Below are 14,481 nucleotides of genomic sequence, written 5' to 3'. Positions count from 1 at the left end.
TCTGGGCTGATCGGGTCTCTGCTGCCCCGATCGCCCGGAAAATAGGGATGCTCGGAGCTGTCAGTGACAGCCCCGATCATCCTGAGGGATAGGAGCGAGGTTGCAGTGCTGCAACCTCCTCCTATCCCCTGCCATTAGTCAGCACTGAGTGCTGACCAATGGCAGTTGAAGACGGGGGGGTTGCCATGGAAACCCCCCGCTCTGCCCACCCCTGGATGTCGGGCAGAATGGGGGGAGAAGATGGCGACCGGTACCTGCCGTGGGGAACGCCAATCGTCGGTGACATCAGCGGAGATCAGCGGCGCAGGTAGGGAGGCGACGGTGTGGAGCATGAAGGGAGGTGGCAGTAAAGTGATCTTTACTGCTGCCTTCCTAGTGGAAGCCAAACTGCACCTCCCAGCATGCCCAGACAGCCAAAGGCTGTCTGGGCATACTGGGAGTTGTAGTTTTGCAATATCTGGAGGGTCACAGTTTGGAGACCACTATTACAGTGGTGCCCAAACGGCAGCCCTCCAGATGTTGCAAAACTACAACTCTCAGCATGCCTAGACTGCCCAGGCATGCTGGGAGTTGTAGTTCTGTAACATCTGTCCCTTCAGATTTTGCAATTTTCATGAAAATTTTGAAAATTGCTGCTATACTTTGAAGCCCTCAAATTTTTTCAGAAAGTTAATATGTCCATTATATGATGCCAACATAAAGTAGACATATTGTATTTGTGAATCAATATAACATTTATTTGGAATATCAATTTTCCTTACAAGCAGAGAGTTTCAAAGTAAGAAAAATGCTAAATTTTCAAAATTTTCATGAAATTTGGGGATTTTTCACCAAGAAAGGATGCAAGTAACAGCAAAAATTTACCACTAAAATAAAGTAGAATATGTCACGAAAAAAAAGTCTCAGAATCAGAATAATCGGTAAAAGCATCCCAGAGTTATTAATGCGTAAAGTGACAGTGGTCAGAATTGCAAAAAATGGCTCTGTCCTTAAGGTGAAAATGAGCTGCGTACTTAAAGAGGCACTGTCATTGTTAAAAACTTTTCATATATTGCAGGACTCATTATAATGTGACATTTCACAATATACACCTGTTAAAAATTTTTTTTATTTTCACCTGAAATTCAAGCTCAAAATAGCCACCACTAGGGGTCGCCTCGCCTGTCTTTTAGCCAGACAGACTAGTCTAGATTTTACAGCGTACTGGATACCGGCCGTAAAGCATACCGGTAACCAGTATAGGAGATTTCTATTGTGTATGCAAAACTACAGATAAAGGATGTGTGGACATGCTGGGAGCTGTAGTTTTACAACAGCTGGAGGCAACACTGCTCTAACACAGTTATTTACAAACATTGCAGCTTCAGTTGTTACTAAACTACAACTCCCAGCATGCTGAAATAGTCAAAGCTTTCTCGGACTCCTGAATGACAAAGAAGTTGATCAGACACTCAGGAGTCTGTGAAAGATGAATGACACACATAGTGACAGCTATGCTGATTAGCATCCAGCTTTACTAGGAGAAGATAAAACAGATAGAACATGTATTCATAAAAATGCTGTACTTTTATCTAAAAAATCCTTGCACTAATTTTATAAAGATCTATTCTTATATTTATACATTTTATCCTGTTATGAATTCACCATAATGTCTTCTGATTACTGCAGGCAAGCTCCAAGTATCTTCCTCTGACACATGACACAGCATAAAACCAGAGAGGAAAGGGTTACAGAGTAGAGAGTACTGATTGGCTGACTGCACAGGCTTGCTCCTGTGAGGGAGACAGACTGACACGCCCCCTCCAGCCTGCACAATGAAAAAAGTAACTCACCAGCAGATAAATGCTTATATCTCTGGATATATAGGTCCGAGAGTTTTTTTTTGCACTATGACAGGTACACTTTAAAGGGTTAAAGGACTACTTAGGTGGAAAACTTTTTTTTTTTTGTTAAATCAACTGGCCCTAAAAAGTTAAAAAGATTGTATTAAAATTTTTAATCCTTCCAGTACTTATCAGCTGCTGGATACTACAGAAGATGTTGTGAAGTTCTTTTCCGTCTGACCACAGTGCTCTCTGCTGACACCTCTGTCCATGTCAGGAACTGTCCAGAGTAGAAGCAAATCCCAATAGCAAACCTCCCCTGCTCTGGGCTGTTCCTGAGATGGACAAAGGTGTCAGCAGAGAGTACTGTGGTCAGACAGAAAAGAGCTTAACATCTTCCTGTGTGGTATACAGCAGCTGATAAGTACTGGAAGGGTTAAGATTTTTTAATAAAGTAATTTACAAATCTGTTTAACTTTCTAGCACCAGCTGATTTGGTTAGTTGAAGTGGCTATAACTTATTGCCTGCATCCTGTCCTTGGGCATTGTATAATATCAGTGGAACTATAGATAGCAGGAAAACTTGACAGGAGCTAACAGGATCACATCTGACACCCCCCTTTCAGGAAGCGACAAGGGACTGTAAGTACCTCAATTTACCTAAAGACTTAGAAAAAGAATGGCAGAGATCCCTAAAGCGTTAATAGGATGAACACTTGTTGGACTTGTTAATTGTTGGAATAAATGTCTTTGCCTACAGTGAAAGAGTTACAGACATAGAAACATAGAATGTGTCGCAGATAAGAACCATTTGGCCCATCTAGTCTGCCCAATAATCTGAATCCTATGAATAGTCCCTGGCCCTATCTTATATGAAGGATAGCCTTATGCTTATCCCATGCATGCTTAAAGCGCAACTGACATGGAAATTATACCCCCCAGACTAATAACATGATAGTATAGATGATGATATGTGTAATGCAGCTGTACTTTTGGCTGCTGTTTATCACTGTTTATCAGCAGGAAAATTCTTTTATCGTGCGGTCAGCAACAGACGGATAGGCGTGGCTGGGGATCGTAATGCCCCACCTCCGCCATGCCTATCCCCTGTAAGTGAGCGCTGGACCACTGTGTGATTGACACACAGGTCCCCCCCGATGTCCATGATGTGTGGGCCGGCGTGACTCCACTGAGCCTATACATATAGGGGGAGATTTATCCAAACCTGTGCAAAGGAAAAGTTGTCCAGTTGCCAATAGCAACCAATCAACTTGCTTCTTTCATTTTTAACAAGGCCTCTGCAAAATGAAAGAAGCGATCTGATTGGTTGCTATGGGCAACTGGGCAACTTTTCCTTTGCACAGGTTTTGTAGGTTACCTAGCCGAATAGGCATAGGTAGCCCTGACTGTGGGGACGAAAGGGTTAAGAAGCAGGAAGAAACAGCAACCCTCCCACTCTAGTACCTTGGGGAGGGGTTTTCCAAGGGGGGTACGCCCAGGGGTATTTACTGGGTGTCCTGCAAGCAGCTCTCCCTCTTGTGTTCCAGCATCCAAGGTGAGAGCATCCCCTGTGATGGCTGACGAACAGTTTTGGTGTGGTTTCCGGGAGCGGGTGCTGGCTGATGCTTTACTTATCCCCCGCATTTTAGCGGAGCTCGGGGACGCTGCTGCGATGCGTGCCCCGGCTCCTGTTAGCTCCCCTGTTGCAGCCCCTGTTAATTTACTGTCGGCTCCGGCGGCGGCCCCGCGGGGCCGACGTACTTCTAGACAGAGGCGCCCCCCTTCCAGGCTTAGCCCCAGTCCCCCTCACCTTCCCAGCGGCGCCCGGCGTGCTGGTGAGGCCGCGCGCACGGCGCCGGGATCCCGGGCCTTCGCGGCCAGCATTGGCCCAGCGAAGTGTCGGGCGGTAGCTCCGCCCCTTCCGGTTTCGGCTCCCGGCACTTCCCGGCGCGCTGTCTCGGCTGCAGCTAGGGCTGAGCGCGGATCCTTAGTGGCAGGTCAGATAATGGGCGCACAGGCCTCTCATAATTCGCAGGCATCCTCATCAGCTGATGAGGTGCCTGGTACCCCCCGTTTTCCAGGGTCCCAGTGTGGTTCCACTTGCAGGCGGCAGCTATACTAGTCTCCCTGCAAATGCCCCTTTGCTGCCTGCTGTAGTAGATTCTATGGATGTGGGTAGTGAGCCTTTATTTGAAGATGCTGTAGAGGTTGTGGGAGTGGGCCAGGGTTTGCTGCCTCCTATCTCTCAGGCTACAATTTTAACCCCTGCTCCACAGCCACATAGTGCCCCCAGCTCCTTGCATAACCCCCTCCCTCCCCCCCCCCCTCCCCCAGTGGTTGCTGCTGCACAGTTGCCGGCGCCTATAGTCAGCCAGCCACCGCGTGACCGTGATGGTTGTGGGTCTGTGAGTCGGTCCCGTGGGCGTCGGTCCCGATCGTCCTCCCGGGGTTCTGGCCGATCGCGCAGAAGCAGAACTGCTGTGTCGCATCGTGGGTGTAGGAGACGTTGTCGCCGGGAGTCCAGGAACAGGGACAGGTCCCGCAGGTCCCGTTCATCCCGCTGGCGTTCGCCCTCCTCCTCGGGGGAGAGTTCCTGGAGTTCCGTTAGCCCGGACAGGAGGTCTCGTAGGCGTTCGGGCAGGCGACACAGGTCCAAGCCTGCTCGGAGGTCTTCGAATGGAGCTGACCGACCTGGGGCTGTAGATACACCTGCACCCGTGGAGCATGTGGACCCTGCTCCGGTTCCTCAGTGTGGACCTTCATCTTCTCCGACTGTTGTTCCTGCGCAGACGGGTGAGTTCAACTTTGCTGGGGTTTGGGGTGATGCGGGTTCTGATCTTTTGCCTACTCTTAAAGCGGTTTTGGCCAGGTTGGAGGGTTCACAGGCTAGTCCTGCTCCCGTGGTTAGGAAGGTTTCCCCGGTACGGGCGGGGGTACATAAGGAGTCATTCTTTTGTGGTGTCAGTCCCCTTGGATCGCATGTTGAGTTGGCTGTGAAAGAGAAGATTTGGGGGAACCAGTATGTTGATGTCTGGTCGTTGGTGTCGGTGGACCAGCACACCATTGATAAGGAGCGTAGGCCTCAGCCTGAAAAGTCTTTTCCAGCTAGGCCAAAAGTAGCTAAGACTATGGGAAATTGGGTTCAGGCTTTTGCTGTTTTGGGTTGTATAATGGGTGAAAAGCATCCTGAACGTTGTTCGGAGCTTTTTATATATATGGACTCGGTGTATAATGCCTACAAGTCTCATGGGGGTTCGGCCTGGTGGCGTTATGACGAAAAATTTCGTCGTCGCCTGGCCTTGACGCCCGAGGTTGGTTGGGGAGTTAAGGCAACTGATGTTTGGTTGCGCTTGATGATGGCCCAGAAGGGAACCCCCTTTCAGTCTGGGGCCGCTGGCCCAGCGGGGACACCAGGGTCAGTGGCCGTGCGGCGTCCCGGCGCATGCTGGCTATTTAACGAAGGACACTGCAAGTTCCTTAACCTGTGCAAATACAAGCACGAATGCTCCGCTTGCGGAGGTGGCCACGCTGCAACGCGTTGTCCACGGGCCCCCGAAGCTCCCGGGGCGTCCCGCAGCTGCCGGTGAGGGGAAGGACGCCGGTGAACGTGTCCGCGATGTCCCCGTGGTTAGAGCGGTACCCCAATAGGGAGTGCGCCCGAGTTTTTAGGGATGGTTTTTCCCAGGGGTTTTTTATCCCCTTTGTTTTGGGCTCTGATGCTGGGGAGTACCCCGACAATTTAAAATCTGCCAGGGAACGCCCGGATGTGTTGAGTGAAAAAATTGGAAAGGAGGTGGCCCTGGGGCGCTTTATGGGCCCGTACCGCCACCCTCCGCTGCCTATGTTTAGAGTTTCCCCGCTGGGTGTGGTGCCTAAGAAGGAGGCTGGAAAATTCCGTCTTATCCATCATTTGTCTTACCCGAAGGGTTCATCTGTGAATGACGGGATTCCGAAGGAGGATTCCTCGGTTTCCTACGTGTCTTTTGACAGGGCAGTGGCGCTAGTGCGAGGAGCGGGGCCTGCAGCCTTAATGGCGAAGTCCGATATTGAATCGGCTTTTCGCCTGCTCCCGGTGCATCCGGAGTGTTTTCATTTGTTGGGTTGTCGTATGGATGGTGATTTCTATTATGATGTCTGTTTGCCCATGGGTTGTTCTATCTCAGGTCACTATTTCGAAATGTTTAGTACGTTTTTGGAGTGGGTAGTGCGTTTTGAGACGGGCTGTTCATCGGTGATTCACTATTTGGACGACTTTTTGTTCGTTGCCCCTGCGGGTTCCCCCAGATGTGGTTTCCTGTTAAGTACTTTTCGTTTTTTGATGCAGCGTTTTGGTGTTCCGCTGTCTGCAGACAAGACGGAAGGTCCGTCCACAGTAATGTCTTTTTTGGGTATTGAGATTGATTCGGTGGCCATGGTTTTTCGTTTGCCTTCTACTAAGTTGGAGATTATGTTACAATGGGTTGAATGTTTTTGTGAGGCGAAGAAAGTCACTCTTCGGCAGATGCAGGTGCTCTTGGGGCATTTGGTTTTTGCCTGTCGGGTAATGCCGATGGGTAGGGTTTTTTCTAGGCGCTTATCTTTAGCGACTAGGGGAGTTGCCCTACCTGGTCACCGGATCTGGATCTCTCGGTGTCTGAGATCTGATTTGTTGGTGTGGCGGGAGTTTCTGCGGTGTTATAATGGCCATACCTGTTGGCAGGCGGAGGAGGTCTGCAGCGGTGAGCTGCAGCTTTTCACGGATGCTGCAGGATCGGTTGGTTTTGGTGCCTTTTTTGCTGGTGAGTGGTGCGCGGAGGCGTGGCCGCCGGATTGGGAAGAGAGGGGTTGGTGCCGGAACTTGGCGTTATTGGAACTTTTTCCTATTGTTGTGGCTGTTGAGCTGTGGAGTGGTCGTTTCAGTAATCAAAGGGTTTGCTTTTGGACGGACAACGCAAGTGTGGTGCATTGTATTAATGGCTTGACTTCCTCTTCTCTTCCTGTCTTGTCGCTTTTACGTCACTTGGTTCTCCGTTGTTTGGAATGCAATATTTGGTTCCGGGCTCGGCATGTCCCGGGTGTTGATAATGTTATTGCTGATTCTTTGTCTCGATTTCAGTTCCAGGACTTCAGGAGGTTGTGCCCGACGGCAGAGCTGGAGGGTCGAGCGTGCCCGCCTTTGGTCTGGGGCCTAGTGACAGGAGATTGATGCCACTGCTGGAATCATCGATGGCGGCCTCTACGTGGTCGGGACATGGTAAGGCGTGGAAGGAGTGGTGTCTTTTGGTGTATGGGCGAAATGTGTCTGGGTGTTCTGATTCGAGATTGGAGGTAACTGTGGACTACTTATTGTCATTGCGCGCTTCACATTTTTCTGCTTTAGTGGCGCGGCGCAGGCTGGCGGGGGTTAGTTTTTATTTTCGCTTGCTGGGGTGGGAAGATGTTACAAAACATTTTTTGATTCAGCAATCGCTGAAGGGATGGCAGCGTACTCATGTCCGCAGGGAACAGCGGCGCCCTGTTTCTTATCCTTTGCTTGTCTCGCTAGTACAGGCCTCGGTCAGTTGCTGTTGTTCCCCTTTTGAATCTGCCTTATACTCCGCTGCTTTTTGTGTTGCGTTTTTTGGTGCTCTGCGGGTGGGGGAGTTGGTTTCTTCCTCTAAGCAGGGTTCTGGTGGTTTGCTTTTTGAGGATGTGGTTTGCTCCAACGGTGTTTTGCAGCTGCGTATTCGGCGGTCGAAAACCGATCAGGCGGGAGCGGGAGCTTGGGTTCGCCTTCAGTCGGTTGATGGCCCGGCCTGCCCGGTGCGGGCTGTTTCCGCCTATTTGTTGATTCGTGTTTCTGGCAGACAATTTTTCTCTCATGCTGATGGTTCGGCTTTGTCCCGTTTTCAATTTCAGTCGCTGTTCAAGCGGTGTCTGCAATACGCGGGGGCCCCCCCTTCCGAATTCGGAACGCATTCCTTTCGGATTGGGGCGGCTACGGAGGCGTCCAGGGCAGGATTGTCCGTGTCTGATATTCAGCGTATTGGGCGTTGGCGCTCGGATTGCTATGCTGGTTACGTGCGCCCTGAATTGTTGCTTTAACCTGTTTTTTCCTTTTAGATCCTCCGGTTGCTACGGTGGTGTTCTTGGGCCACTCCTATGTTCATCGGGCGGCACAGCGAGCGGCCTGCCGGCCTGGAGGGAGATCGTTGGGTTTCCATCAAGTCGATGCCCAATGGAGGGGGATTCCGGGTATGAGATGGCCTCAAGTGCTCTCGGAGACGGTGGACCTGTCCGGTAGGCTGAGATCGGGAGTTGTTTTGGTTGTCCACGCGGGTGGCAACGACCTATGTTTCACCAGGGTCCCCGAGTTGATAACCATTATGAAAGCAGATGTGGAACGGCTCGGTGGATTTTTCTCCGAAATGGTCCTGGTGTGGTCGGAGATTGTTCCACGGGTAAAATGGCAGGGTGCCAGGGATGCAGAGGCGATTGAGCGGTCCCGCCGTTTAGTTAATTCCAGGATGGCGAGGTTTGTTCGGTCTAAGGGCGGTGTGGTGGTCAGGCACAGGGAGCTGGAAGGGGATAATAGGAGGTTTATGATCAGCGATGGTGTCCACCTCAACGATATTGGGCTGGACATCTTCCTTTCTGGTCTTCAAGATGGCGTTGAACAGGCCCTTTTTGTATTGAGTGGGGGTCGGAGCTCCGTGTAGGAGTACACGGGCTCCTTCTGTGGCGTAAAGGAAGTTTATTTTGGGGAGTTTTGAGGTGCCGAAGGCAGCACATGCACGCTGTGGAGACAGTGGGGCATACTGCTTCGGCTGAAGCAGTACTTCGGCAATAAGAAGTTGTGTATTTCATGGTTACTGCTATGCAGTGTTATATTTATTTAACAGAGTTACATATATTTAAATAAACGAGCTGTGACCACCACCCAGCCCACTTAAAAGGTTCATGAGTGTCAGTGTTTTATTTCAGAGTGGGAGAATTTAGATTTAAGATCTGTTAAAAGGTTTGTCCGTACAGTCTGTAGGTTACCTAGCCGAATAGGCATAGGTAGCCCTGACTGTGGGGACGAAAGGGTTAAGAAGCAGGAAGAAACAGCAACCCTCCCACTCTAGTACCTTGGGGAGGGGTTTTCCAAGGGGGGTACGCCCAGGGGTATTTACTGGGTGTCCTGCAAGCAGCTCTCCCTCTTGTGTTCCAGCATCCAAGGTCCCGCCCTCCCTCCCTGTTTTTTTTTTTGCTTTCCTGTTTGTTTTGTTTGTTCGACTGGGCGTCCTGTTGTGGGACGTTCGGTTTTTTGTTACCCCTTTTATATATAAAAAAAAAAAAAAAAAAATTTTTATAAAAAAAAAAAAAAAAAAAAATATATATTTTCCTTTGATGATCAATTTCAATATACTTTGTGTGATTTTGTAAGTCACAGCTGGCGTAAAGGAAGTTTATTTTGGGGAGTTTTGAGGTGCCGAAGGCAGCACATGCACGCTGTGGAGACAGTGGGGCATACTGCTTCGGCTGAAGCAGTACTTCGGCAATAAGAAGTTGTGTATTTCATGGTTACTGCTATGCAGTGTTATATTTATTTAACAGAGTTACATATATTTAAATAAACGAGCTGTGACCACCACCCAGCCCACTTAAAAGGTTCATGAGTGTCAGTGTTTTATTTCAGAGTGGGAGAATTTAGATTTAAGATCTGTTAAAAGGTTTGTCCGTACAGTCTGATAAATCTCCCCCATAATGTGCACCTTTATGTTATATGAAATACAGTGCCCGTACTCCTCTTCTTTCTTCTCATGGTGCCGGAGACGCGCTGCTTCTGCTTTCACTACAGGCAGAGAGCTCGCTCCCTGCCTCTATCACTGCGCAGGTGCACTCAGCTGGCGGCAGACAACGGCAGAGAGCTCTCTGCCTGTAGTGAAAGCAGAAGCCGCGCATCTCCGGCACCATAAGAAGAAAGAAGAGGAGTATGGGCACTGTATTTCATATAACATAAAGGTGCACATTATGGGGGAGATTTATCAAAACCTGTGCAAAGGAAAAGTTGCCCATAGCAACCAATCAGATCGCTTCTTTCATTTTGCAGAGGCCTTGTTAAAAATGAAAGAAGCAAGCTGATTGGTTGCTATGGGCAACTGGACAACTTTTCCTTTGCACAGGTTTTGATAAATCTCCCCCTATATGTATAGGCTCAGTGGAGTCACGCCGGCCCACATATCACGGACATCGGGGGGTGGGGACCTGTGTGTCAATCACACAGTGGTCCAGCGCTCACTTACAGGGGATAGGCATGGCGGAGGTGGGGCATTACGATCCCCAGCCACGCCTATCCGACTGTTGCTGACCGCACGATAAAACTATTTTCCTGCTGATAAAGAGTGATAAACAGCAGCCGAAAGTACAGCTGCATTACACGTATCATCATCTATACTATCATGTTATTAGTTTGGGGGGTATAATTTCCATGACAGTTGCGCTTTAAACTCCTTCACTGTATTTGCAATGACCACTTCTGCAGGAAGGCTATTCCATGCATCCACTACTCTCTCAGTAAAGTAATACTTCCTCATATTACTTTTAAACCTTTGCCCCTTTAATTTTAAACTATGTCCTCTTGTGGTAGTTTTTCTTCTTTTAAATATGCTCTCCTCCTTTATCGTGTTGATTCCCTTTATGTATTTAAAAGTCTCTATCATATCCCCTCTGTCTCTTCTTTCTCCCAAGCTATACATGTTAAGGTCCTTTCACCTTATTCTGCAATCCATGTACTAGTTTAGTAGCTCTTCTTTGAACTCTCTCTAGAGTATCTATATCCTTCTGGAGATACGGCCTCCAGTACTGTGCACAATACTCCAAGTGAGGTTTCACCAGTGTTCTGTACAGCTGCATGAGCACTTCTCTCTTTCTACTGCTTATACCTCTCCCTATACATCCAAGCATTCTGCTAGCGTTTCCTGCTGCTCTATTACATTGTCTTCCTACCTCTAAGTCTTCTGAAATAATTACTCCTAAATCCCTTTCCTCAGATACTGAGGTCAGGACTGTGTCAAATATTCTATATTCTGCCCGAGGGTTTTTACGCCCCAGGTGCATTATCTTGCACTTATCCAAAATTTCAGTTGCCAGAGTTCTGACCATTTTTCTAGTTTTCCTAAATCCTTTTCCATTTGGCGTATCCCTCCAGAAACATCACCCTTTTCACACAACACTTCATACATCTTTGCAGTTCTGCTCCAGCCCTACAAAATTGAGGGTAACCTATATTCTGCCATACAAGGTTGTACTCCATATAATGGGGTTTTCTCCGCATGTATATTTTACTTTGTGACTCGCTGTGCATTAAAATAAAAAAGGCAATGCTTCCTACCCCACTGCTCCCTGATGTTTTGCTCCCACAGAAACTGCCCACTCAGTGATTGGCTGAGCGGATAGTGGCACCTAATTGAAAGTAACATGATCAGATGATCATCAGTTGATGGTTCAACACACCAATTATGTTGAATGGTTCAATATAGTCATGTGCTTTTCCCACTTTTCTCTGTCTGGTCCAAATTACCAAGAAGCCTTCCACTAGCTTGGACATCTGTAAATCCCTCCCCCCTTGGCAACACAGATCTAACTCTTTTTTGCATCACATAAGCATGCAAATGCCTGAGTAAATAAACAAATAACACAGTCAGGGCCGGCCTTAGGTGTTCAAGCGCCCTGTGCAAGCTAACCTTGTGGCAAACTGCCGGGCCTGTGCAGGAGATTGCACGGTGGGAGGGGTTACTGGTGAGACCTCCACGATCACCTCGGTTGAAGTGGTTCTCCAGCTGTTTGAAAGCTAAAACTCCCATCATGTCTGGAGAGCCTCTGGCATTATGGGAGTCATAGTTTTGTAACAGCTGGAGATACACAGATTGGACACAGTTTTGCCCATCATCACTGCAGAACTTACAAGTGACTACATCGCTTCTCGGCCTTTTGGCTAAGATCAAGTGTAGTATCTGTTCTTATCAGTTTTTCATGCCGATGTACGGTGACACCGGTATGGGGCTGGTGGGGATGGGTGCTGCATGGAGGATGCAGGTGTACCAGGGCTTTCTGGGGCTGGTTCTGAGGAATCAGCTCGACGGCTGCCCCGATGTGACCTGTTCCCTCCGGGTCTCGCCATGAGGCTGAGAGGGTCTAGAGCCGAGGTACTTTTGTGCCTCGGGGAGTGGTGACCCCGAGGTGCCGAAGCTCACTGGAAGGATAGGCTCACTGAGTTGAAGCACGGGCACCATAATCTCTTCACCTTGTGGCACTCAGCTCTTGATTCCCGGCCTTCTGGCTAGGATCAGAGAAATTTTTATAGATCCGGCCGGATGTCCGGGCAGTATATCTGCACACATTCACTTATTTATTTCTTTTTTGTCTCACTGTGTCACTTTTTGCGTGTTGTGTGTTCACAGGATTTGTCAGGATGCGGTAGCCCTTCTGGGTGTCCCTCCTGGTGGTCTAGGGGAGGTGTGTGTGGCCATTAGGTTCCGCACCTCCCTGCAAACACCCCGGGTACTCCTGCTTTGGCAGGGTACCTACCGTTATCGGCTCTGCGGGCAGATACCTTGGCTAACGCCAAGGGGGATGCCGGGAGCATTTGTGGTCCCCTAGTTGCTTCGGCGAAAAGGGACATCGAACCTGGAACCTCGCAGGTACCTTTTGGTCCGGAGGCGAAGGGTAAGGTTTGTTGGGGGGCCTCTCTCCTATCGGAGAAGGGCTTGCAATAGACCGCATCCTTTGTGCACGTTTTTTAGTGTAACACTTTGCACTTTTTCTTGCACTTTGGGTGAGTCGAGAGCACGTTCCTCGGCTTTAAAAAAAAAAAAAAAAAAAACTTACAAGTGACTACAGCTCTGATGGGACAGTCAGGAGAATACACATTGATATCAGGGACCTGAGTGACGTCTTCTCTGTTATCTTTTCTTCTTCGTCTGGTCCAGAGACCAGGTCTTCCTCCAGCTCCATCTTCTCTACAGAGTCTGACATCCAGACATCATTGGCTCCTCACTTTGTCAGCAGATCCTCATCCTCTGCATGAAGACAGTAATCATTATATTCAAAGAGAAGAGAAGAAATTGGCAACTCACCATCTCAGCTGGTATGTTCTTCTTTATTGAAGCATACTCACATAACAATGTAACAGAGGGAGAGGGTAGTGGGGGGGATAGTGATGTGCGACCGAGCTCCTGTTTCGCACACTAAGTGTGCTTCCTCCGGCCGGAGGAAGCACACTTAGTGTGCGAAACAGGAGCTCGATCGCACATCACTATCCCCCCCACTACCCTCTCCCTCTGTTACATTGTTATGTGAGTATGCTTCAATAAAGAAGAACATACCAGCTGAGATGGTGAGTTGCCGATTTCTTCTCTTCTCTTTGATTATCATATGAAAATCTCATTGTGTCAGAGCACCACCAGCAGCACCCAGCTACACCGACGCACATCCAACACGTTAATTTCCGCCATAAGAGCAGTGCCATGCTACTTCTTGTATGAACAGTAATCATTATAACCTTGCCAGAAAGTATACCCTAAATATAATACTGCCCCACACTGTACCCTAAATATAATACTGCCACACATTGTACCCTGAATATAATACTGCTATACACTGTACCCACTAAATATAATACTGCTATTCACTGTACCCACTAAATAAAATACTGCTATACACTGTACCCACTAAATATAATCCTGCCACACACTGTACCCTGAATATAATACTGCTATACACTGTACCCACTAAGTATAATACTGCCACACACTGTACCCTGAATATAATACTGCTATACACTGTACCCACTGAATATAATCCTGCCAAACACTGGACCCTGAATATAATACTGCTATACACTGTACCCTAAAGAAAATACTGACCCACACTGTACCCTGCATATAATACTGCTATACACAGTACCCACTAAATATAATCCTGCCACACACTGTACCCTGAATATAATGCTGCCCCACACTGTTTCCACTGAATATAATACTGCTATACACTGCACCCCCTGAATATCATTCTGACATACATGCATACACATCATATATACATATACACACCCCCTCATATCCTCTGTGTCCTCATCACCCCCAAAACCCTCGCCAAACCCCTCCTCATCACTACTATTACCCCCCTCTCCTCATCAACCCCCTGCACCTCTCATCCACTCCATAACCCCCCTGCACCTCTCATCATCCCCATAACCCCCCTGCACCTCTCATTACCCCCATGCACCTCTTATCACTCCCATATCCCCCCTGCAGCTTTCATTACCCCCTTGCACCTCATCACCCCCATAACCCCCCTGCACCTCTCATTTCCCCCATAACCCCCCCTGCACATCTTATCAACCCCATAACCACCCCTGCACCTCTCATCAACCCCATAACCACCCCTGCACCTCTCATCAACCCCATAACCCCCCCTGCACCTCTCATCACCCCCTGCACCTCTCATCACCCCCATAACCCCCCTGCACCTCTCATCACCCCCCTGCACCTCTCATCACTCCCATAACCCCCCTGCACCTCTCATCACTCCCATAACCCCCCTGCACCTCTCATCACCCCCATAACCCTCATGTACCTCTCATCACACCCATAGCCCCCCTGCACCTCTCATCACCCCCATAACCCCCCCCTGCACCTCTCATCACCCCCATAAC

General features: G+C 48.8%; 1 pseudogene; it reads left to right on the top strand.

The window, feature by feature from the left end:
* The first annotated feature begins 11,740 nt into the window (after window positions 1-11,740).
* LOC130277863 (U2 spliceosomal RNA) lies at window positions 11,741-11,850 on the top strand (annotated as a pseudogene).
* The last annotated feature ends 2,631 nt before the right edge of the window (window positions 11,851-14,481 follow it).

This window comes from Hyla sarda, chromosome 6 (assembly GCF_029499605.1).
Source record: "Hyla sarda isolate aHylSar1 chromosome 6, aHylSar1.hap1, whole genome shotgun sequence".
NCBI lineage: Eukaryota > Metazoa > Chordata > Amphibia > Anura > Hylidae > Hyla > Hyla sarda.
This window is presented reverse-complemented; position numbering and strand designations above follow the sequence as displayed.